This window comes from Sciurus vulgaris (genome assembly GCF_902686455.1).
Source record: "Sciurus vulgaris genome assembly, contig: HiC_scaffold_587_arrow_ctg1, whole genome shotgun sequence".
Lineage (NCBI taxonomy): Eukaryota > Metazoa > Chordata > Mammalia > Rodentia > Sciuridae > Sciurus > Sciurus vulgaris.
The window spans coordinates 1,754,297-1,780,345 of NW_027632436.1; the positions used below are offsets into that span (position 1 = coordinate 1,754,297).

The 26,049-nt window shown below is 43.1% G+C and overlaps 1 long non-coding RNA gene across 3 annotated transcripts in view; it reads right to left on the reverse strand.

Annotated features, from left to right (window-relative positions):
- LOC306652595 overlaps window positions 1-26,049 on the reverse strand; it is a 696,764-nt gene that overhangs the window by 22,315 nt on the left and 648,400 nt on the right. Inside the window, exon 1 of one of the 3 annotated variants that reach the window (XR_013761486.1) lies at window positions 196-363. The exons of 1 other annotated variant lie outside the window; for it this stretch is intronic. This is a non-coding gene — a long non-coding RNA (uncharacterized lncRNA). Of the gene's footprint in view, window positions 1-86; window positions 158-195; window positions 364-26,049 lie in introns of those variants that run through there. One more of the 3 variants, XR_013761487.1, reaches the window with a different exon arrangement.

The window sequence follows — 26,049 nt, forward strand, 5'->3', positions numbered from 1 at the left end:
CCCAGAGTTCCTCCCCTGGGACGGTGTAGCTTTCATTCATCAGGCTCAAGGGGGATCCAGAAATATAGAGTTTTAGCATGGCTTACCTCACTCAGGTCTTGTCCAGAAGGTCTAGAGACAGTGACAAAGCTCAAGCACAGCATAGCCTGATGGCAAATGTCACAGAGAGCAAGGGTAGCCTGAAGTGCACAGTACCTTATTGATCCTGTCCAGGAAGAGCTCTTTGGCACAAGTTCTGCAGCCCTACAGCAGACCTCTCGCCTTGAAGCCAAACAAAATCGTTCTGTCCACGTGAACGCTGAAAGACTGCAGCCGCTCAAGCAGCACTGAAGTCACAGAAGAAGCCATCACCATCCCCCCAGCGCCACTCGGACCTGTGCTGGCAGCGCCCCCTAGCGACGCCACCGGGTAGAGCCACTGCCCCAGCATATTGCGGGAACGTACCCTCCCTCCCAGGAAATAATTGGCACTCTGGAAATCAAGAGTGGGGGCCTTGCAGTTCCTGCTGAACCCAAGACAGCCCAGGTGGGAGGATGCTTTTGTGAAATTCCAGCAGTATCTGAGTTAAACCCAGCCAATGTCAGGGTCCCAAAGGATTGGATGGTGGCCCAGGGGCCCCCAGTGTACTTTATTTTTTTTTTTTTGTTCTTGGGGTCAAAGGTCTTGGTAAAATAGAATAAACTCTGGTGGGGGTATTGGTTGGGGTAAATTCACCACCAGTGGTTTGGAGGGAGCTCACAGTAAGATGAATGTTCCATTTTTAAATGGAAAATGTAACAATGGAAATCACTTTGTTTTGCTTCCTAGCTTGTAGGTGTTAGAGTTCAGGTACTCCATGATGGCGAGGCAGGTTACCAGCACAATGCCGCTGGAAGACAAGCCAGGAAGATGTGTCATCTCACCCTTATTTCCCACAAGTTCCATTGCAGTGAACAACTCCTGCCACTAAGGACATATTGCCATGGCAACTCCCGACTCAGGTTTATCATTATAAAATGATCAATGATGACAAAGTGGGCAGTATTCTAATTTTGCATTTTGATGTAACCAATGGGAGAATTTTGGACATTATTCTAATAATGTGTTACTAGATAACTAAGGGGAGCAAATGGGGTGAGGCCTTCAATCAGATCTGTATAGGGAAGGGAATGCCTCACAGTCAGCATGTAAGAAAAATTTGCAGATTGAGGAGACTTGAGCTTCTCTTGCTCAGTCCATTCTATTCTACCCCACAGAATGATGTTTTCACCTTCACTTTCGTTTACCAAGTAAAACCAGAATTAAGGACAGGCAGTTGATGTAGAAATAGGTAATCAAGTCAAATCAAGGAAATGAAGGCCAAGAAAGACATCTGCCTCTGGAAGTTGGAGACTGCCCTGGGAGAATGGAATGTCAAAGATCTCCAGAGCCCATTGATTACCAAATTTACCTGCCTTCATCAAGGACTGCAGACAAGGAGCTGCTAATTAATGTACCTTGGGCCCTTACCTGCTTGAATCACCTTGGCCCTCTCCATGCCCAGGGCTTCTCACTTAATGAAAAACCAGGCCTAGTCATGTAGGCATAAAGGACAGATAAGGGGGAGAGAACTGGAGAACAAAAAAGACTTTAACCTATAAAAGATGTAGGATGCACTCACTTCTTGGGACTTTCGAAGATCAGCCATGGCCCCCTTCTTCCTGCCAGGAGAAGTCTGTATTATTACCTTTAAATCAAACCTGCTTAATATGCTTGCCTTGGTGTGCTTCTCTAGTGTTTAATCTTCAACATTAGAAGGAGCATAACTTGTCACCATTAAACGGCGGTATCACAAGGACCTCGACACTAAAGGCGAACCCCACTAGCACATGTAATTAACATAATTTCTTTGGTCAGAATACAACAACATTAAAAAACAAGTGGAAGAGAAGCCACTCAGAGAACTGAGAAGGGATAGGAATGGATGGAACATGCAATAGGGAATGTTGATCTAAAGAAGAAAGAAAAAAATTCTCCAAAGATTAATGATAATTATTTGGGAATGGCAGACTTTCAAAATGTTGATACTGTTAGGAGTTCAGGTACACCAAGATGGCTAAGCCAGGTTACAAGAAAAATGCCAGTGGAGGAAAAGACAGGGAATCTCTGTAAGTACCACTGCCATGACAACTCCTGCCACTAAACACTTATCACCATGGCAACTCCCACCTCAGGTATGGCATTCTCAAGTAACCAATGGGGGTGAAGTGGAGGGTATTTTAATTAGGTTTTCTAAATTAACCAATGGGGGAAAATTTAGACTCTATTCTAATCAAGTATTACAACATAATCAATGGGAGTTAATCAATGGGAGCAATCAAGTCTATATAGGATAATAAATGTTTTAGAGCTAAGCATATAAGACACCGATTTCTGGGCTTTCTATATTTGTGGACCTTGAACCTTTCTCTCAGTCAACCCACTGTACTCCAAACTAAGGAGTGCTGCCTGCATCTTCACCTTCATTAATTCCATACTTGCTTGTTACCTCTAAGTGTCTTCCTCAGCTCTTTGTTTATGACATCAGGTATTTGAACCCCAATTGGCACCTCTAAAATATGTGTACCTGAGCACTGCAGTGGGAATATGCATCTTGTTGCAAACTGTGGGCAAAGAGGTTGAGAGAAGGACAGAAATTTGAAGGCAAAACTAATGCAGATTACATCAGCTCTTTAAAGACTAAATCTTGGCCACATAGGTTAAAACCAAGAGTGACATCAATCTGAGGCTGCCCAGACAATGGTTTGATAGATACTTAGAGAAGCACTTTTTGTATAAAGTTGTGGTGCTCTCTGTGCAAATTGTGATTTTGAAATAGTATTTTTTGATAGTTACTAACAAGTGAATATTGCCCTTTCTCAGTATTCAGTTATAGCCAATCTGAACTAAAAATCAGGAGTGAGGATGCAGAAGCTTGAGACATCGGGACCCTTTATGCTCATTCCTCAGATTCATGGTTATCTTCACAGACTGCAGGTGTAAGGGAAAAGGTATGAAGTTTAGACAGGTTTAAAAATAATTTTGTTTTTGTTTTATAATAAATATCACTAACTGGCCATTGCACTGTTGCCAGCTCTTATATTGAGTCCTGTTTTCACTCCTCACACCTGGCATACAGAGGTAGTGGGCTTGACACTGGCTCTTGCTCTTCAGGGTGGCAGCTGCAGCAGCAATAGACAAGAGGAATCACCCAGACCTGGTGTCTGTGACTCACCTCTGGGTTGCATACTCTGGGAAGGGTATGAGAACACTACCACTGACCAGAATTAGTAGAAAGCCATGGAAACTAAGTAGAAAGCACTTCTGACCACAGGGTTGTCGTATATCAGGCCCACCAATTTCTGGCATTTATCTGTTCTCATCTCAGTTTTCCTTTTCTTTGTTTACCTTCACAAATACAAGTGCAGCCCTCCCTACCTCTGCCTGTCTCAGGTGCACCAACTTCTCTGAAAGTATTCATTTATCCCTTGTAGTGTCTCTTTCTATCCAGCAGATGGCAGTGGTTCTGCATTTTCTGGTTTTTCTCCCACCTAACACCTGTCCCTGTGATTCCTAAATGTGGTTAATCATCCCTGACTTTCTAAAACCTTGGCGGCAGGTCACAGCTCTGGTTGTCACAGCACTTTGGCAGCTAGTGCTGGAATCCACACTCACTGAATCTATACACTCTTTGTTGAATATTTTCCTCCACCCTTGGCTTGCAGGCTTTGCCAGCCCCATCAGTTTTCTGTGGAGTTTGATGGTTATGTCTGCAGGCAGGATGACATGAAACTGCTTTGTTAAGTGTGGGAGTAGGAGCCCCAGGAAAAACAGGAAAAGCCAGTGCATTTCATGAGTCACCTTTTGTCCTCCAACCTTTTCTCCATTATTGTCTATATCTTAATCTCACCTTTACTTTTTTCTCTGTGTGCTTTTTCTCATCCTCAGCTGAGTGAAGAGTTGCCTAGGAGTGATTAGGTCAAAACTGCCGCAGTACCTTGGTTTCTTCAGCAGGTACATCCCTCTTCCTCTACCCCTCTCTACACACAGCTCAAAGAGACTTCCACACAGTCACTGAGACTTCAGACCTCAGGGAGGCTGCAGGGAAAACATACTCATTAGGATTAGAATAGAAATGTCACAATTGCTGAAGCTGCTGCACAGAAATGGGGGCACCTCCTTCCTTCTCCCAACTCCACTTTTCAGTGTCCAAATCCTCCACCTGTCCTACATGTTATCATGAGAAATGGTGATAACCTGAGTTGGGATTACCCTGTCCCACCTCTTCCACCAGTCAGTTGACAGAAATATTGGGTGAAAATTTGCATAAAAATGCTTATGGTGTAAATGCTTTAAAATGTTTTTAGCATTTTTTTTCAGTAGTAGGGATTGCACCCAAGGGCACATAACCACTGAGCTATATCCCTAAGCACCTCCTTTTTTGAGGGGGTCTAATTAATATGTGCAGGCTGATGTCAAACTTGAGATCCTCATCCTCTCATGTCACTCATTATATAGACATGAAACACTGTAACTGGTTAGTGTTGTGAATCTTTTTTTATTTTCATGAATTTTATTAGGGCAATTCATCATTTCCAGTTCTTGCATGAGATGGAGAGCTACATCAACAGGAGTATCCATGTCACTCAGTCTAAATCATGTCTAATCATCCTTCTTCCTAGAGTCCTTTTTTGAAATAGGAGTTGAAAGACCTCTGGCCCTAGTTAAATCCATTCACATTTTCCAGTTTTTACCACTCATAACATGCCTCCTGATTATTATGTGGGGTCTACAAATAACCTAATGTAGACCCAGATGCATGTGCACTATGTGTAGAACAGCCACACATAGTGTCAGACCTCATTTTCCCACTCTGCCATGACTTTCTACCAAAGTGTTCTACCTCATCTCAGGTCCAGAACAATAGAGTAAGCTCACCATGGACAAGTACCTTTGAAATTGCAAGTCAAAGTAAACTTTCCCTTCCCTAAATTGTCATTGTCATGTATTTTAGTCACGATGACAAAAAGTAGAACAATGTACCAGTGCTCCTCTAGTCACCATATTGTTACTTCTCAGGACAACTCTGAGGTAGATACTGTTGTCCAGGTCTCATTTTATCTATCTATCTATCTATCTATCTATCTATCTATCTATCTATCTATAAATTGATCCTCTATCTTTTATTCCTTCATTTCAGTTATATATAATAGTTGGGTTAATTTTGATAAAATCTCATGTATATGGAATTTTAATTATTCCATTTCAGCCTCTGCTGTCCCCTGCATTCCCTCCCCCTATACCTCTTCTTGTAGTTTACTAGTTTTTCTCTCACTCATTTATTTCTTCTGGAACTTAATAAATATACATAAAAGTAAAATTTACTGTGATATATTTATTCATGCACATACCATAATTGTGTCAAATCCATTTAGTATTTCTTCCCCGTTCCTATCACTATTCCCTCCATCCCTCTCCATATTTTTCTTCTACTTCATTGATCTTCCATATGGGTTTATGATATCTGACCATTATTTCCCTCCTCTATATATTAAAAAATAAAATTCACGCAATATATAATATTGGCTGATTCATTTTTTTCTTTTCTATTGAATATTTTAAGAAATTCATCAATATTAAAAATCTTATTTTAATATTGGTGTATAAAATACAGTGATTAGAAGTATTTCTTAATTACTTTTTATCGATCCAATGTGCCTAGAATCCAATACCAACCACATTATACATTAGATATTTCTTTTGTTTGATTAGTAATTATTTGTATGAGAGTAACTTAAATATCATAGTTATTTTCAATGTTTGATAGTTGTAAAATCTCTCCCAATTCTGGAGAGTTACCTATATGTAAGTGACCACTTTGTTTCCAGATTATTTTCTTAGATGGAAAGATTAAAACTTTTTTCATAACCAATGCAGTGAAATTGGCAAAGTATGAATAATGTGAATATTCAATTAAATGATATGATACATGAGTAACCCCTTATCTTGAGAGTTCACTAATGTTAGGTATAGTAGTAGTAATGAAATTAATTCATTTGGACATTAAATGAACCCTCTGATATGCAGCTACTGCAGTCTCATTTGGAAGGGACAGCAAGAGGCGTAGAAATGCAAGTCATCTTAAGAACACTCAGTTAATAAATCAAGGAACTTGTGTTTATAGCCCTGTGTTGAATTATTGATTTTCTGCTGTACTAAATGAGAAATAGAAAACCATGCATCATAGGAATAGTTTCCCCAAACTTAAGTGTATAACAATACCTTTTCAAGAAAGATTTGGACACTAATTCAGTGTATCTTCAACATAATGTAGAAGAATGCAAATTTTCACCAACATCATTACCATTTCATAGGATATATTAGCAAAACTGCTTAAATTCTTTGTGGTCCTGGGAATTGAACACAGGGTCTCATTAATATTAGGTAAATGTTGTATCTCTGAGCTTTTTAGGAACTGCTTACCAAACAAACAAGAACCATCCAATTGTGGTTTTAAGAAAAAATGCAAGTCAGTTTGGGACCTGCAGTAGATCCAGCCTCTCTAATGGAAATGGCACTCCCAATGCCCAGTCTCAGTTCTGGCTCAACAATAGCTCCCAGAAATCCACGACACACATGGGATATCACATAAGGGAATTTATTAAGCAAACAGGTATCTCCCTGCAGGGTACAGGTGAAAATGAGAGGAAAAGAGAAAGGAAAAAGAAAGGGCATGTGCTAGAAAGAGTGGAAAGTGAGGAGGAGGAAAAGCAAGTGTGTAGGAGAGAGATGCAAGAGAGGAAAGATGGTGGTTGAATTCCGCTGGGATAACAGGGGACCAATAACGGAGAAGGATACTTGCAAGCTGACTGATGAACCAATAGCTAGCTAGGATGTTCACAGATTGACAAGTGGTTGGGACGCGGGAAAATGGCTGCATCGGAAAGGTCTGGGGGACCACCTTTATACATTACAGTGGTAACTTCTACACACATGAAGCTATTTGAATTCCACTGTAACTAATTACAATGAAACATTCAGTTCCCAGCTTCACTGGACATATTTCAGGGACTCTGTGGCAATGTACATGACTATTTTGGATGGGGCCCATTTGCAATGTTGTCAACACTGCAGGAAGCCACAGTGGCATACCTGGAGCAGACCATGGCCTCTTTTTCTCAAATTCCACATCTGCAACTTTTGTAGTTCTTGCAGGTTTGGTCTTCATTTAGCCCATAATGAGACACAGATGATAAAAATAAAAATGATATATTTTCTGGATGTCACACAGTATTTTAATACATATACAAATTCTGTAGTATTCAAATTAGGATAAACATATTTATCTTCCTCACACATATCAATTTAAATTTACAAGCACTCAAACACTATTTAACAGTTACTTGTTTCTTTATTTAATTTACAGTCACCAATCATTTTTTTATCTCCTGTGCTATGAATTCATCTTGCACCTATTAATAGATACACATACACTTTGTTTTATTCAAATCTAGTATTTTCCTTGTGAGAACTTTGAAAGATTTTTTTTTTTTTTGCTTTGTTTTTGTCTTGTGCTATTTTTGTGGTGCTGGAATATTTCTTTATATTAAGGAAAAATACTCCTTCAACAGGGGAAAGAAATTGTCTATACTGTCCCTTCAAGTATGCACACATTTCCCCTGAGGCACTCCTCAGCAGGCTCTGTTAGCTCACTGGTTCTGTAATTCTTCCTTTTGCTTAAAGCTCATTGTTCAGTGAATGCAGCCAGTAATCTGGTTCTTATGAATGCTGTCTATATCAAGAAACCTGGAATAATCAGTTCAACAGGGGGCACACCCAGGAGGCTTTTTTCCAAATGAACAAGGGAATGTTGCAAAAAACACAGGAGAATTCAGGACACAGATTCTGTGTCCACACTGGTTTCTGAGTTATCTATGAAGGTCTCCTCATGGAACTGTGTTTATGTGGTCTTGGACATCCTGGAACCTGGGATACCACACCAATTCTTAAAGCCCTTCTCTCATACTTCTCCTTTTTTATGTTTTCAAGGTGCCTGCATACTTTCATAAAGTCTGGCCTGGCTTCTATAACCTGTAAAACTGTTACTAGTTTGCTAATTCACAAGGTGAATCTGATGGTTAGCTCATAGGCTTACATTAAGTATTTCCTGGCTTCACAGAACTTTTGAGATAAAGCTGAAACTCCATATATGGTGTATGATATTCTTTTTGACTAGGATCCTGTCTGTTTTCCCATTTTATTTTTCAGTATTTACTCACTCCTAGCTTTACTGGGGTGTACACTCTGGAAGTGCCATATTGTTTTGTTCCCTCTTACAAGTTATCACCACATTCCTGCTGCTCTCCACCAGACATTGCAGGGTTTAAGGACCTATCTCATGCTGCTGGAAAACCATCCAATGGCCAATGGCTGTCTTAGAAGTGTCTGGCCTAGAGCTGGTGCTCAGTAAATACTGAACCAATGAATGATCATCCCATTTCTTTCATAGTAAATAAGTGCAGATTAATAGTCAAATACAAATAAATACAGGGACATGGAGGGACTGAAAGATAGCAGGATAGAGAAAGTTGGACTTATCAGATCCTCAACTCAAGATTGAGAAATGGAAAGGGTATACCTCAGCAAGGTGGCTGAACAAGGGCATTCACTGAAATTCAGCATTGGGCAGCAAAATAACTGGTCACAGAAAGTCAAACCTTTAAATGTAGTATAAGAAATAAGGAAAGCCTGGAAAATAAAATTTACTTTGGGAAACCTGGGATATACAGAAGGGGGCTGACCTTAACCAAGAGATGGTGGAGAAAGTTTTTGAGTGAAAAGCGATTAAAATCAATTGGCAAAGGGCAGAGAGTCAACCCAATTCAGTGCTGTAGTGCTGGGAACCATTTCTAAGTGGCTGTCTGGTAATGAATAGAGACTGCAGATTGGGAAATCACAGAGGAAGTTACAAGTCTGAGCCAGCGGTCACCTACTTGGGACCCAGACTATATCTGGACCAGCACCATTGAAACAGGTGCAGAGAGGACTGTGCTCAGAGTGTTGCAGCCTGGAGAGACCTAAAAGAATGAGATACACTTGTGACTGGAATCCAATATGAGCATCAGGGGAGATCAGACAGTTACCTCTGTACTCCAGATCAGATTCTGGGTAATCCACAGTCATAGAGATGACTGAAGTCTATCAAGGATGGGACTCCTGACCCTGAGTGGAAATTTCAGTAGATATCCAAATCCCAGACATTCAGCAAAGATTGGCATCTCCCCAGCAACAGGGGACTGGGAACCAAATCTCAAATACCCACCAACATCCTTTAAGGACTCAGTCAAGAGCAAATTTCAGCTATGGAAAATTTTACCAGCCTCACTGCAGGAATGTCCTAGTCATCCATGTCCCTATTTTCTCCCATCATACACTAAGAAACAGGAAGCTGAGAACTACTACAATCAGGATTGGTCCCTGGTCACAATGTCAGGCATCTTGTGAAGAAAGACAAAGACATAAACTTAATAACCCCCAGCTCTGGGTTTGTGTTATAGAGCCTCAGAATAAACCACAAAAGAATGGCACCTCAGCATAAGCAGCAGATACCCATTCTTAACACATTTGACCACCTTGGTGAAAGCAATTTTTTTTTCTTTTTCCAATTAAGAATAGTTTTTCTATTATTCCATTTTCTTTTTTAATTTTTACTTTTACTTTTGTTTTCTATTTCATTTTTTCTTTTTTAAAAATTTACTTTTTTTTGCAGGATTATGTGTATATGCCTGGGCCTCTGTGTGTTAAATCTTCCTGTGTGAATGGTTTGTGCACATGTGTGTGTGTATAATTGTACTCATGTAATATATGTACACATGTATATTCACATATTTTTTTTATTTAATTGCTCTCATTTATACCAATTTATTATTTAATCTTGGTTTGAATTTACATGGGTTTGTTTTGTTTTCATCTTTTACTTTGTACTGTTGTTTCGTTTCTCTTGCTATCCTTTCATCACTCTTTTCACCTAATAAAAAAGCACATTTTTCTGTTCCCTCTACCTTTCTTTCTTTCTTTTATTATTTTAGTTCTTCTTTTACTACTCCATCTTTACTGCCTTCATAAGCTACCTATCTCCAGTATCTCCTTTATTCACTTTTTAATTATTTCAAACTCTCTCACCCTACAATCATATTTTCTCTTCAATTAAGTAACCATAATTCCACTCCCTGATATAATTATATAGTTTATGTAATTATTACCCATTCATATCTTGATTATTATCCCAGTGGATGACATAACAGACACTGCTTTTAATGAGTGCTTATTATGTTTGCTGATGTTATATCTTGACCCCTTGATCTCTCTACAGGTGACAATTAGTGTTATAGATGTCAAAGTACACACCAGGCATTTATTTAAGGGCTGCACATAGGTTATTAATATTATTGCAAGTCCCTGCACCCCTTTCTCCAAGAGGAGCTGAAATATGGACACTTCATGCTAACAGAGCAGAGATTTTGCTGATGAGCCTCATGACTCAACCAAGTAACAGTGAACCTTACTCCACACACACACACTGTACCCCATAGAGCCTTCATGATAATTAATATAGAATGGGGGAAAACACCCCTAAACCAACAACCAGGCCCCAAGTGGAAACAACTAGAGGGGACCTCAGGATCTACTCTGATCATCTATTCATACGGCAAAAACAGAAAGAAATCCTCAGGAAAAAAAGAGACAGCAACACACACAGGAACATACGTATATGAGAGGGAGAGGGAGAGACATCCAACACAACTGAGGAGCAGGCTTAAGGGTTTTGAGAAACAAGGAAACAGGCAAACTCTTCTCCCTGCAAAATTCACAGTGTGTGTGGGTGTGCATGAGCAGTGAGTGAGCATGTGTGTTTCCATGGTGGGAGGAAGGGACCTGGTGCCTACAGCCTGGTGTTGCAGTGTGAATCCCTGACCACCCTCCCCTCTGTTTTGTCCCAGAACTGCTTTTTGAGCCTCACCCACCCCCAGACCCTTACTGCCTCCTTTCCCACCTGGGCCTGGAGATCAGGTCTGGCAGGGGAAGAAGACACAGGTTTCCAGCCAGTGTCTGACTAAATGTCCAGGGTGGGTGGGGACATGAGGGGAGGCTGGCATTCTCTGGACATTTTCTGATGTGCCAAGCCAGGCAGATTTGGTGGGGAGCACTGTCCTCAGCCCCAGCAGATCAGAGGTCCTGGCAGTACCCTCCTTCCCTTTCCATGGGAGACTCTGGAACAGGATGCAGGGAGAGGCTTCCTAGAAACAGGACAGGCAAACTCTGTGGGAAGAGGGAATAGGTTTCTTGAAACAATATCTAGTTCAACCCACTTTGTGGGAAGCCTGGTCTTTCCCATGACCCTCTAGTCTGCCACTTCCTTCCTTTTCTTTCCCTTCCACAGTGAGTCCCAGCCCCAGAACCTCAGGTTCTCCAGGTGGATGCAGGTGGGGTCTGAGGATGTGTCCCATGACATGGGTGAGTTCATATGGCAGGGATCCAGTTTCAGCTGAAGTGGGGCACAGGGAAAGAGAAAGCAGGTCTGGGTCCTGTGAATGGGCTGCATGAGATCCAGGCAGTGGTGGAAGGCCCTGAAGGAGTGTGGATGGTGGGGACTTGGGGCACAGGGTCCAGGCAGGAGGAGGGTCTAAAGATATCTGAAAGCTGGGAACCTGGGGCATAGGGCACAGGCAGGAATAGGGTTCTGTGGTGGGGAGGCTGCTAGTCCCCTTCCAAGCCCTAGTCAAGGCTGGCAGCAAGCAGCTCTGCTGTGTAATAAAGTTAAGACAAAATCTCCTGCAAGCCCAGAAACACCTTCAGCAAAAGAAGGGAAAGAAGACAGTTTTAGCTTTGAATAAGCATTGAACAAGGACATGATGACCTCACAGCCACCTGCTAAAAGACCTCCTGGGAGTCTTGCTCCTTGTCCTGTGCCCAGCACCCTAGAGAGCACACACAGTCTTTTGAGACTCCTGCATCAAGACGTACAGCAGGAAGCCTCCAAGTTTTCTCTGTTCTGGCACTGGATTCTCCTGGTACTTGTGGCCTTTAATGGAGTAGTTTGGCTTAGCCTAATTGCAGGTTGAAGGTTTGAAAGTCAGATTTTCATTGCTGTGACAAACTACCTGAGGTGAACAGCTCACTAGGAGGAGAGTTTTCAGAGATTTCACTCCATGGTTATCTGACTCTGCTGCTCTGACCTGTGACAAATAAGCACATCATGGCAGGAGTGTGTGGCAGAGTAGTCCTGAGCTCCTCATGGCAACTGGGATTCAAAGAGACAGGCAGGGTCAGGTCCTCAAGCTTTCACCTCCTTCTAGCAAGCCCTGCCTCCTGTCTCCTTCCGACTCTCCCAATAGTACCACCAACAAGGGACCAACTTCAACACATGTACCTCTGGATGGACACTCCTGTGACCTCAGCAAGGCTCAGGTGTGGTCAATGAAGGGACAATGGCTTAACAAGGCTGCAGTCAATCTCTTCCCTGCCATTTTGCTGCCACAAGTATTCTCCCCCCTGACACACACACCATTTTACAACCTAGATCATAAGCCCACAAACTTTCTTGTTAGTCATTGGTCAGATTGTAATTAATCCATGGAATTCAACTAATTGAGAATCACTCCCCTACCATTCCCTCTCGCTTTCTCTCTCTCACTCTTCAGGGCAGACACTCTGCTCATCTGCTTAATAAAATATCTTGTGTGAGTTCCTGCATCTGGAGTGATTTACTGGGTGCTGTCTTTCTACAGGTGTGCTGGCAGGCACTGGTATCTCTCTGAAAGTTGGAGGGCTTGGTATGCTAGAGATTCCAAACACCAGGGTGCCTGCCTGTGGGTGGATGACTGTGGAGTAGGAGCCCTGGGTCCCTGAATTAAGGCACTTCTCCCAGAGCCTGAGTCCAATGTGTCAAGAGTGCTTGATGTCCAGTAATCAATTGCTTCCTGCCTCCACTTGTCACCTTGATGTGAGAAAGTGAGTGCCTGTTTTCCTGGAGAGGGGAGGACATATAAAGGGGTGAGAAATGTATCTGGCATCAGGGCCTCTAACAGCAGAGTGGGCTAAGGAAGATCTCCATTTCTAACCTGGACACTGAGATTGGCCACAACTGTTCAGCAAATGCTATGACAGCTCTGACCCTGTCCCCACCCTGCAACATGGGAACAGCAGGGCTGCCTTCATCCACAGGGCCTCAAAGAAGCAGATGGTTCTTCTTTTCACTCCACACACTACAAGAGAAACACTGGACTCAGATTTTCTGAAGGGCTCCAGTTACTCAGAGAGGAAGGTAGGAAAAGAAGGGTAGAAGGTAAAAGCCCTGGTGGTGCCCAGAGGTGGGTCCTGACTTTGTAACAACTAGGCACTGCCTGGTCTAGTACAGGGACCTGCCTAGTCATAACTGGGTTCTGACCCGGTCAAGAACAGGGCTCTGACCTGATCACAACTGGGTCCTGACCTGGTCACACTATGTACTTTGACCTTGTCAAGCACGGGGCCCTGGCCTGGACACTACTGAGGCTTGTGTGGTCACAAATGGGCTCTGATCTGGTTAAGTACAGGGCATTGTCTGGTCACAACTAGGCAATGACCTGTCACAACTGGACACTAAACACAGAGAGCAAGGTTATAGCCACCCTTTTCTGTGCAACCACTGATCACCAGTCAAGAACTGTCGGTCCCTCTTCATTCTCCAGAGGCCTTGCTTCTAGGTGGTCCTGGTTGTAGATGTGTTGATAAGTCAGCTGAGGCAAGAACCTCTGGAATTCCCCATCACTACTCCATTTGACTGGTGTTCCTGGACTCAAACCCACAGCAACCTCAGAGAAATTGTGTCCTGTGGTACAACCTCAGATGAGCAGGATCCTGGGTGAACACCAGTGCTTTGTGGCCAGCACTTAGGGGAGTGAAGGTGAGGTGGGCCAGAGACCATCAGAGATCACCAAGCCTTCCAGTGGCTAGGACCGGAAATAGCCCACAGGAGGACCAACACACCCTGAACATCAAAGGGGGGTTTGCTGCTGGCTGCAGAGGTATCACAGGTGGCACATTCAGTCACAGTGTTCCCTGCTCTCCAGGCTGTGTCTGCACAACCCCACGAGAATCTCAGCTGTCAGGAATCCTGTGCACATGGGATCCAAGGGCTTGGGGAAAAGCAGGGCAAGGGTCAGTACTCACCTGGCTTAGAGGCCCCTTCAGAGCCAGGCTGAGGCCTCCCTTCCTCATCTACTGCAGCTATGGTGATCCCTGGATCAGCTTGTCCACTCTCAGGAGCCACCCATTCTTTATTCTAAAGTGTCTACCTACCAGCAGAACATGTAGCTAATTTTCTCCTTGGAGACTTGAAGACCCAACTAGCACCTTCCCTGATCACCCCAGTGGGGATTTTAGAGGCACTGGCCAGCAAAACAGGCCAGGGATGGAGTTATGGATGCCCCCCAGCCTGCCTATTTGTCCCTGGCTTTTCATAGACTCTCCTTACCACCTGTCTCCCCTCTTTCTCCTCTCAGTGAGAAAAGGGTGCACAGACTCCTCACTTGCTGCTACCCTGGGGCTAGACTGGGATCCCTCTGACCATAATCATTTACCAGCAAATCATTCCTAGCAAAGTTGGACTCTTCTGCATCAAAGCTCCTCACTCCACCCATCCTGGGGTCCTACCCTGGGAAAACTAGAATCTGAAGTCATCTCTCAATCCTGGTTGACCCTTACCCAAGAACAGGCCTCAAGATCACCATTGTCGGTAGGACATCTATACAAACTTATATTGAGCAAGAAATATAACTCTTGTACAAAATTCAAAATGTCATTTGAGTTTTTATTGTGTTCACTGTATTGGAAACTTCTTGGATTAAAGGGAATTTCCAATCCTCAGTACTCTGGGAGAAATCAGTGCTTTTCTCAGCCTTTTATCAATATGCATTTCTTTTATCCTCAAGAGCTGGGGGATTCTCTGGTCATGGAGACCAATCATCCAGGTACTTCATGTATGAGCAGTGAATGTCATGTGAGTCAATTGTGTGCCCATGGGTGGTAGAATCAGGAAGCCTCCCCCTACAACATTCCCTGTGAATGCCATGTTCTGATGTTCAGGTACCTGGATTCAGCCACAGGGCCCAGCTGGGTGGAGGGGAGGGATCTGCTCACCTGTGTTCATGTGCCCTCTGAACTCACCACTTAAGAGACAGGACTTCCTGAGAAGTTGAGAGCAGATTCCCTCCAGATGGCTTCCCATTGTTCCCAGTCAGGGCCACAGCCCCACCTAATTAGCCCCATAAGGGAGAGAGAAGTCATGCCCAGTCTCAGACGCAGCCTGTAATGAGCAACACCCTCTACCTGGGTCTGAATAGGCCCTTAGTCTGTCTTTCACCATGTACAATGTCCCTGTAGCCTGTGTCCCAGCTGTGAGCTCAGAGTGGGTGTCAGGAAGCCAAAAAGAATATTGCGAGCTCATTTATTTTAAGCCTGTGGGCAAAAAGGGAACATCCAGGACTTGGGGGACAATCCTGTGGTTTCTTAACATAGCCTGGGATCAGCTAGGACTCTCTAGGGAGCTGAGGCCAATACTGTGGAAGGTTTTGTGGACACCATGTTTCAAGGAGTTTAGTCTTGGGGTGAAAAGAGAAGCCTGGTAAGGAGTATTTGGCACTGATCCTGCCTTGAGCACAAGGTCTGGCTCCAGAAGCAAAGAGACATGAGATTCTCAATTGCATCTTATCTGCTGTGAAGGTCCTACTATGGCCTGCCTGGCCTGGAAGCCCCAAGGCCATGTGTTCAGGCCAGGTACCTGAACATCAGAACATGAGCAGCTGATTTGAAAATGAGCCTATGCTCAGAAGACCTGGTGGCCCTGGCATCCTCTCCAGTTTCCACAAATGAACAAATCATATTCAAAGAGTAGATAAGCAAATGAGAAACAGGAACAAATTAAACTTTAGAAATAAATCAAAATGGAAGAAATTCATAAAAAACTCTTTATATTAACATGCAATCTGCCAGTTAAAAAGTGCAGACTGGCAGAATATGCTAGAATACACAACCCAACAATGTATTGTTTGCAGGGGATGCAGTTTACAGGCAACAAGAGTCACAGGCTCAAAATGAAAGGATGGAAATTGATATACCATGTAAAGGAAACCCCAAAGAAGCAGGAGTATCTATTCTCCAGTCTGACAAGCAGAGATCAGACCAAAATTAAACAGAAGAATCAAGGAAGGTTATTTCATACAGTACAGGAAACAATACAGCAAATATGTTACAATAAGAAATATTTATGACCCTGACATGGGTGTAACTAATTACTTAAAAGAGACACAGCTTGAATCACAGTCCCAGACAGACCCCAGTACAATACCACTGGGTGATTTCAGCACAACTCTTTCATCAATAGCAAGGTCATCCAGAAATAATACAGTAAAAATTCTTTGGATCTGAAAAATATTATAAATCAACAGGATTTAATAGGCATCTCTATAATATTTCATCAAACAACAGCTGAATACACTTTCTTCTCAGAAACTGTTGGAACCTTCTCCTAAATGTACCATATTTTAGATCATAAGATGATTTTAGGATATACAAAAATATTGATGTAATTTATTGCATCTCATCAAATAATAATATATGAAATCAACATTAACAAACTCTACCAGAACCATGAACACACATGGAGATTGAAAAATGTACTTCTGAATGATAAATATGTGAAAGAAGACATCAAAGTAGAAATTTAAAAATGCTCACACAGAAATGCAAGGAATGAAGCAACATATCAGAAACTGTGGAACACTTTGGAGACAGTTCTAAGAGGAAAGTTTATAGCCCTGAGTGCCTAAGAAATCAGAAAAGTATCAAAAGAACAAGCTAGTCATGTATCTCAAGGTCATTGAGAAATAAAAGCAAACCAATCCAAAGCTAACAGAAGGAAGTAAATAATTAAGATCAGTCAGAACAAAAATCGATCAAATCAAAATAGAAAAATTAAAGAATGTTGAAACAAAGACCTGATTTTTTTGAAAAGATAAACAAGATTGATAAGCCCTTAGCCAATCCAACCAAAAGAGAAAGAGACAAAAACCTAAAGTCAATTGAAGTAGAGACAGAAAATGAGAAATCATCATGCATAGTGCAGAAACCCAGTGGATCAATGGGGGCTATTTTGAAAACTTATACTCCCAAACATTGCAAAACCTAGTGAAAATGGATGCATTTCTGGATACATACAGAATTGAATCAATAGGATAAAAGAATCCTAAAAAGACCACCAACTCACAATAGGATAGAAGCAGTAAGAAGTCATTAAACAAAGGTAAAACCAAGACCACATGGAATCTGAGTTGAATTCTACCAGAGCTTTAAAGAACTAATCTCAAATTATTTTATGCTTCTCAAATCATTTTGTGAACCAGAAAGGGACGGGACACATCCAAATTCATTCTAGGAAGTGAAACCAAATAAGAAAACATCATGGAAGGAAAACCACTGACCAATATTCCTAATGAATATCCCTAAGAATGAAAAATTTCTTAATAAACTATTAGCAAAGCATATTTAACAACATATTAAGAATACTGTACATCATTACCAGGCTGGTTTGATGCCAGGGTTGCCAGGATGTTTTAACATAAAAATACCAATAAATGTAATTTATCACATAAATAGAATTAAAAACAAAAATCACATAGTAGCCTCAAAATATGCACAGAACCCTTTCAACAAAACTCAGCATCCATTCATGATAAAAACCCTGAAATCCTAGGCACACAAGAAACCTCCGTCAATCTCATAAAGGCTATATTCAACTATCCCAAAGTCAAACTCATAGTAAATGGGGAAAAACTAAAGAATTTCCTTTCAAATCCAGAACAAGACAAAGACTGCCTTTCTAACCACTCCATTTAAATACACTGCTAGAAATTCTATCCAGATTAGGAAGGCAAGAAAAGGAAAGAAAAGGGATAAATAGGCAAGGAAGACATCAAATTATCACCTCTTGCAAAAGACTGCTGGAGCTAAAGTTGAAAAAGTTCAGCAAAGTTTCCATTTTCAAAATCAACTTAAAACAATCAACAGTTGTTCTGCTTAACAACAATGAATCTGCTGAGAAAAAAATTAGGAAAATAGTTGCATTCACGACACACTCAAAAAATAGAGAAAGAAAGAAAGAAAAAAGAAAAGAAAAAAAAAGAAAAAAAGAAAAAAAAAAAGAAAGAAAGAAAGAAAGAAAGAAAGAAAGAAAGAAAGAAAGAAAGAAAGGTAGGTCAATGGAAGGAAGGAAGGAAGAAATGGGATTAAATCTCACAAAGGAGGTGAAAGATCTCTAAAATCAAAGCTATAGAACATTGAAGAAAGAAATTGAAGAAGACAGAAGAAGATGGAAAATCCTCCCATGTTTAGAGATAGGCATAGTTGATATTGTTAAAATGGTCATACGACCAAAAAATGTACAGATTCAAGGCAATTCCCATCAAACTACCAAACTACCAATGACATTCTCCACAGAACTAAGAAAAAAACATCCTAAGCTTCATTTGTACAAATAAAAAGCCCTGAATAGCCAAAGCAATTATAAGTTTCTTGTAAATGATGCAGAGTTACCATCATACCTGATTCAAATTTTACTACAGCTCCATGTAATAAATGTGCATGGTATTGGCCTAAAACTTGGCATCCACACCAATGACCAGAATAGAAGACACACAGACATACCCCCACATCAAGAGTTATCTGATCCTGGACACAGGATCCAAAAGTATGCCTTGATGAAAAGGCACCCTTTGTAAACAGTGATGCCAGAAAACTGATTATCCACAGTAAAAAAAAAAAAAAAATTAGTCTAGGGCTGGGGATATGTAGCTCAGTTGGTAAAGTGCTTGCCTCACATGCATAAGGCCCTAAGTTCAATCCCCAGCACCACAAAAAAAAAAGAAAGAAAAGAAAAAAAGTAGTCTACACCTATATCTCTTGTCCTGCACTAGAATCAGATGAAAATGAATCCAAAGCCTCAGAATTAGACCAGAAATCATGTGACACTTATAGGAATACTTAGGGTCAACACTCCAGCTTTAAGGCATAGAGATAACTTTCTCAGGGGAACACCTGAAGTGGAGAAAATAGTGCCAAGAATCAATAAATAGGATGGCTTCTAAGTATAAAGCTTCTGAATACCAAAGAAATATTTGAAACTGTGAAGAGAGAATGTGGAGAATGGGAGAAAAATCTTAGTTAGCTTCTCTTCTGACAGAAGAATAATATCTAGACTGTATAAAGTACTTAGAGACTTATTACCAAACTCTGTGCTTAGAGAAAATGGGCCAAGTGTCTGGGGTCTGAAGCTTTTATTGAGAGTCAGTCAGATAGAGAATTCATGCTACACAACACTCACAGCTGCTGAAACTTAGGCTCCCAATGACGATGTCAGATGCAATCAAGCATGTCTGATATATATGCATGGCAGTCCTCACAAGTTGCCATTGGCCAGGTGTACAATACAAGACCATCAACCATGACCATCAGACCACTCTTAGGCCACATTCCCAGGGTGGGTCAAAGGCCAGTTCTAGATCCAGTTTCCCTTGAATACATGCAGGGAGCAAACAGCAAGACCTACACAGGGAACACTTTTGTCACACTCCAAATGTGCTATTTAATACTCAGCTGTGTCCATTAGATGGGGAAATGAGTGTATAAACTCTGACACAGATCGAGACCACATTCAATCATGGCTGAACTGAGATTTAATGTACGGTGGGTTTATGTTCACCTGTGCTCTGCTGCCTTCTCACTACCAGTTACTGGGGTGGTGAGTGTTTACAGACCACAATTCCATTGATGTGAGCAAACCCTACTTGCCTGAAAATTATTCTGTACCTCCTCCCACTCTGCCCAGGACATATGAATATGTCTTTTGCTCATCCATATCCCACCTCCCCATGGCCTCGGTCTTTGCCAAGGTAGTTTCCCCAGGTGTGTGTCTATAAGTTCATCATAACATTTATGGGTGGTACAATGTTGTTGCTTATGCATAAAAGTATTGAGACTGTACATGCATAGGGGTGGGGAACACCATGGGTCAGGTATGGTAGCACACCTGTGATCCAAGCCACTAACAGTATAAGCAGGAGCATCAGAAATTTGAGACCAATCCAGGCAACTTATCAACACCCGGTTCATAATAAAATATATTCTGAGGAGAAACTCAGTGGCAGAATATTTGCCTAGCATGTGTGAAACCTGGGTTTAATTCCTCCCACTCCCACTTTAAAAACTTGGGTAAGCACTGGACTTGAATTTCCTTCTGGTATTACCTACTTTAAAAGGAAAACTGACTTCACAGAAGAAGATCTACAAGCAATCAACAAACATATGGAAAAATGTTCAACATCTCTAGTAATAAGATAAATGCAAATCAAAACCACCCTAAGATTCCATCTCACCCCAATTAGAATGGCGATTATCAAGAATACGAGCAACAACAGGTGTTGGCGAGGATGTGGGGAGAAAGGTACACTTATACATTGCTGGTGGGGAGGCAAATTAGTGCAGCCACTCTGGAAAGCAGTGTGGAGATTCCTTAGAAAACTCGGAATGGACCCTCCATTTGACCCAGCTATCCCACTCCTTGGCCTATACCCAAAGGACTTAAAATCAGCATACTACAGAGATACAGCCACATCAATGTTCATAGCTGCTCAATTCACAATAGCCAGACTGTGGAACCAACCTAGATGCCCTTCAATTGATGAGTGGATAAAGAAACTGTGGTATATATATACAATGGAATATTACTCAGCCATAAAGAATGATAAAATTATGGCATTTGCAGTCAAATGGATGAAACTGGAGAATATCATGCTAAGTGAGATAAGCCATTCTCAAAAAGCCAAAGGACGAATGATATCGCTAATAAGTGGAGGATGACACATAATGGGGGGAAGGGAAGGCTTAGTGTTAGGATTAGAGTTAGGGTTAGGGAGGGGGGCAAGTATGGAGGAAGGAAGTACTGTATAGAGGGTAAAGAGGGGTGGGAGGGGTGGGGGGAAGGGAAAAATAACAGAATGAATCAAACAACATTACTCTATGTAAATTCATGATTACACAAATGGTATGCCTTTGTGCCATGTACAAACAGAGAAACAACATGTATCCCATTTGTTTACAATAAAAAAAAAGGAAAACTGAAAAGGAATATGTTCCAAAATATCAGGATTAGAAAAGTGTGATCTTTAAAAATATTCTCAAAAAATAAAAATTTGAAATCAAAACTTTAGTTCTCAAAAAACAAACTTGAAATACTTGCAAAAGTCTAGCAGATAATATGAACTTCCATATATTCATTACTCAGATTATACAGGTACACTCCATGAGCAATCTGGTTTCAATTAGAATTTTATCCAATATTCACTTGTATCCTAAAAGATAAGGACTGTTTAAAATGCACAAACACTACAAGTATTTCATCTAGAATATAAGGCTCCCTGAACATGGGACCCTTTTGCCTCACCCTCCCTGGTGGCTCGAGTGAGAACCTTGGCTAGGAGGAGGAGAATCATCAGCAAGTTTTGATTCAAATTTAAGTCCTGCTAGGTCAGGTGCCTGGTGATGGGTCACAGGCATCCCTGTGTTCATCCCTTGCTGCGGGCATCTGGCCTCTTGCCCAACATAGTGGTGAAATCTGGCTGGCTCCCAGACAGTCTCCACTGCTTCTTGAGGGAAGTGGTTCACTTTTGAGGCCAGTTGCCTAAGCATATCCCCAATGGTTCAGGAAGGAAACATCATGGGCCAGGGCAGCATAACCAAGGCAAGTAGTGGCTTTATCTTTAATATATATTTAACATAATTCAAAATGGCACTTAAGAGAATTTGAAGATACCTTCATGATTGACCAAGCTGTGACTTCTAAGTCAGGACATGTGGCTGAGAATTGTTTAAAAAGTCAATACTGGGGAGGTGGCACAAGCCTGTAAATCCCGAGCCCAGGGAGTCTGAGGCAGGAGGATGCAAGTTTGAGGGTAACCTCTGTAATTTCAAGATCTTGTCTCAAAATAAAATGAAAATAGAACTGTCACTCAGTGCTAAGGATCCCTGACTTCAATTCTCAGTGAATCAATTAATTAAATAAATAAAATGAAAAGAAATCCCAGGAAGTACCTTATGGAGCTGAATTGCAGTCAGTGATGCCAAAGGGAATGCTGATCCCAAAGTGGGTGCAGGACTCCAGTGGGCCTAGGAGGGCCTCAGGGTCATGTGACAGAAAAGGCAGGGACCCCAGGATTTGGACAGACCTGGTGGATGCAAGTCTGCATGAGAAGACTCATCAGAGCCTGGCAATGCAAAGGGGTTCCCCAGCTGGAGGCCAGAGGCTGCTGCCTGGAGCCCTGTTTCAGTATCTGTGCTGAAGGCAGTGACCCTGAGGTGCACACTCAGTGGCATTGTCCACACCCCGGCTGTTGCCAAAGGGCCAGACACCCAAGTGATTCCAGATTGTGGTCTCTTGCTAGTGATGCCCCTGGTCACCAGGGGGAGAGGGGAGAATGTGATTAGGGCAGGTGGAATACCTTGGTTACCAAGGAATTTTCCCTGGCTCAAGACCTGGATGCTGGTCAGGAAGCAGACCCTGGTAGACAGATGGACAAGAACAGAAGAGCAGATCTGTCTGTCAGGCCTAGAGGTAGAGCATTGGAGAGTGATGAGGTGTGAGTAGTCTCAGGACTCTGGAGACATAGAAAAAAAGGTTGAAAGCAGGCTACCCTAAAACCAGTTCCAGGTGGAACCACAGAAATATTTATATGAAGCAAACAGAACTGTGGGCATTTCTATTCTCCATGGCCAGCAGAGAGCAGAAGGTGTGCATTCCAACTGATCTTTCAGCAAGTTCTATGTTTATCAGAAAGGCAACCCCCCACTGCTCTGGGTGCTGAACCCAGTTAGGAATGGAACAGAAAGAGGGTGTGTGGCTCTTTGTGGCTGCTGGCATCTCACAGGAAGCATGCTGTGGTTTGGGTGGGGTTTGCGTGCCCAGCAGGGTCCAATGTGAGTGAAGTCTTGTTCTGCAGTGTAGCACATGTTGGAGGTGCAGCATAGTTGGAGCTCGGCTTAGTGGTCAGTCCAGGGGTCAGTGTAGAGACCCCGGGAAGAGGGTGCTCTGGGACAATGGGTACTGCTCAGGGAGGGTTGGTATAGAGGTCAGAACCTGCCTGCTTCACCTGGAGATGGGATGCTTGCTCCACACAACCTGCTATTGTGGTGCCTATGGGCAGATCATGAGACCCTCACCAACTTGTCTGAGTTAGGTCCCATGGCTTAGACATGTCAAACCTGAGGGAAATCAGCTCATGTCTATAGAGGCAGCTGCATTGGGCATTTCCTTGCAGAGATTCAACACTGATCAACAGGCACCCGAACTTCTTTCTTAGTTCTGCAGGTCCATAATCCATGATCATGGCACTGACAGTCTTGGTGTCTGGACAGAGCTTCTTTCTGTGTTCTGGACATCCCCTCTGTGTTTCACATGGCAGAGTCTGTGCTCCTGGGGCCTGTCTCATGAAAGCACCAATGCCTCCCAGAGGGGCACAGCCTGACCTAATCCCCCTCAATGCTCCTCAGAGTTCAACATTAAACATGGGGAAGGGGTCACCAAGCATTAAAGTCACACAGTTCCTCTCAAAACACACATCCTTCTTGGACATGTCAAATACATTCATTCCCTTCCAGGACCTTCCAGAGTCCACTCTGGGGACTGACTCTGGGAGGGAAGGAACCAGGCCACAGTTGTGTCTCCCCTTCTATGAGTACCTGCCTGTGCTGAAAGGCCTTTCCCCAACAGCCCCTCAGGGGACCTAACATGAAAGGTCACATGGAGGGTCCTGGGTGGGCTCTGGGAGGAGACATTGGGAGGAAACAGCACCTCCAGTGTTTCCAAGGACAATAGGAAATATTTTAAGCTGGCAGAGTGGGGCAAGGTTTTGGGGAGTGGACCTATGGCTCTGCTGGGATCTTCCAGCTGGGGCACCTGCTGCCAGGAGCCTATTTGGTGGTGCATGTTAGGAGAGAGAGACACGTTATGGTGCAGAACCCAGAGAGCAAAGCATTTCTGATCAATAGCATTGTTCCCCAGTTGCAGAGGGTGCCCACCAGTGGAAGACTCTGAGGGAGCCCACATCAGGGGACACTAACTGCACATTCTGGGCCTTCCTACTTTCTGGGGCCCAAGACCAGGCTGACCAGGCTGCCCCAGCTTGTAACTCCCTGAGCTATAAGCTAAAGTTTGGGTGTGGCCACATGAGCCCCTGGAGTCCATATAGGGGTGGGTAGCTCCTCAGGGCTCTGTGAGCAGCCCTCAAAGTGTAGCCAATCCAGCTTCAGCCTCAGCACACAAGTGAGCGTGAGTGTGTTTAATCTTACACCTACTATGCTTCCTGCCTGGCTTCAGTGTAGGTCTGACTTACAGCTTCTATGACACCAGGCCCTTGTGAAGGAAGATCTATTTTTTAACAAGAAGAGGACTGAAGTTGGCAGGTTGTCCCATCTACGAAACCAACAACTCAGAATGATGAGTAGTAGGATTGAATTTGAAGTCATTTTGAATTTCTTATAGAGAATGCATCTCAAAAATAAAACAAGGAGTGCTAGGGGGTGCTCAGGAGAGGAGCACCATGGGCCCTAGCCCCAGGATCCTCCCTGCCCTGAGAAGGAGGAGGAACTGAATGGGAGAAGGAATCAGGGCAGAGTCCAGGCTGAGGCTGCCATTGAGACCTTAGTACACCATAAGCCTGGTGCTTGTAGCCTTGGGCTTTGGGAACTCTGCTCCCCTTTTCATCACCAGGCTTCCTGAAGTTTTTGGTAGATTCCATACATTCTGAGGGAGGAGAAACAGGAAGTGAGGAGGAGAGAGCACCTGGGCCACTCTGTACCAGGCATCCCCACCTGTGTTGCTGTGCTGCAGTCACACAGGATTTCTTTTCCTCCCCAGGTCTGAGGCATTTCAGCCTTGTTTAAAACCATAGAACATGGGGCAGTCTGTGGGGAAGGCATTGTAGTAACAAGGACATACCCTGCTCTATGGCAATGGGGAACCAGAGTGGGCCTGTGGTGGAGGGGAATGTTCTGCCTGGTCACTGATGACCCTGGGTGAGGAGCCCTAGGGACAAGGACAGATTGAGGTCCTGAGGTGGACTTTCTACCAACCTGTCAATGAGGACCTTACAGGACCCTGCTGAACTACTGCTGTGAGTGTCAAAAGACCTGGTACAGTATGTATATGTAGGGTTCCGGCAGGGCCAGGCACCAAGCAGTGTGCAGCTGCCAGGTAAGTGCTGGAGAAGAGGAGGGAGAAGGTCATGGGTTCCATTTTGAGAACTCAGAAAAAGAGTCAAGAATTCAGGCCTGGGGTCCCTATGGAGAAGGTGTGGTGAGGAGGCCGTTGGCTCCAGCAGGGACTGGATGAGAAACTGATACTCTGTTACCCAATCTCCACAGTCTTATTGTGACCTCACCCCTGATGCCTGAGACAGCACTACCAAGCCAGATGTTTCTAAACTCAGGGACAAAAGGGCCAGAAACAGAACTGAACCCAGGGACTTCAGACCTCTTACTGCAGCCAGTGAAGGTAGAGGTCATTAGGTTCAAGGAAAGGTTACACTGAGGGACACAGGCAGATGTGAGGGCCCAACATCTTCTCCAAGGCCTTGGTAGCCAAAAGAGCTATGCCTGCCCCTCACCCTAGGCCATTATGACATCACAAACTGTATGGGAGTTAAGGAGAGGGCTTGGCAGGGCACCATACACTGCTGGACATTGTTCCCAAACCACCATAGGGAGAAGACATTTGGTAACAGGAAGTTTCCATGAGGCCACAGGTCAGCCCCAAGGTCACACAGGAAAAGGGAACAAAATAACAGTGAGTATTACATTCACATGTATACTAGCTACATAAACTCTTCTGTGAAAGCAGGTCCCCTGGCCAGCAATGCATAGTCTCCTGTGCCCTGTAGGTGAGCAAACTTCACCTAGAAGTTCTCA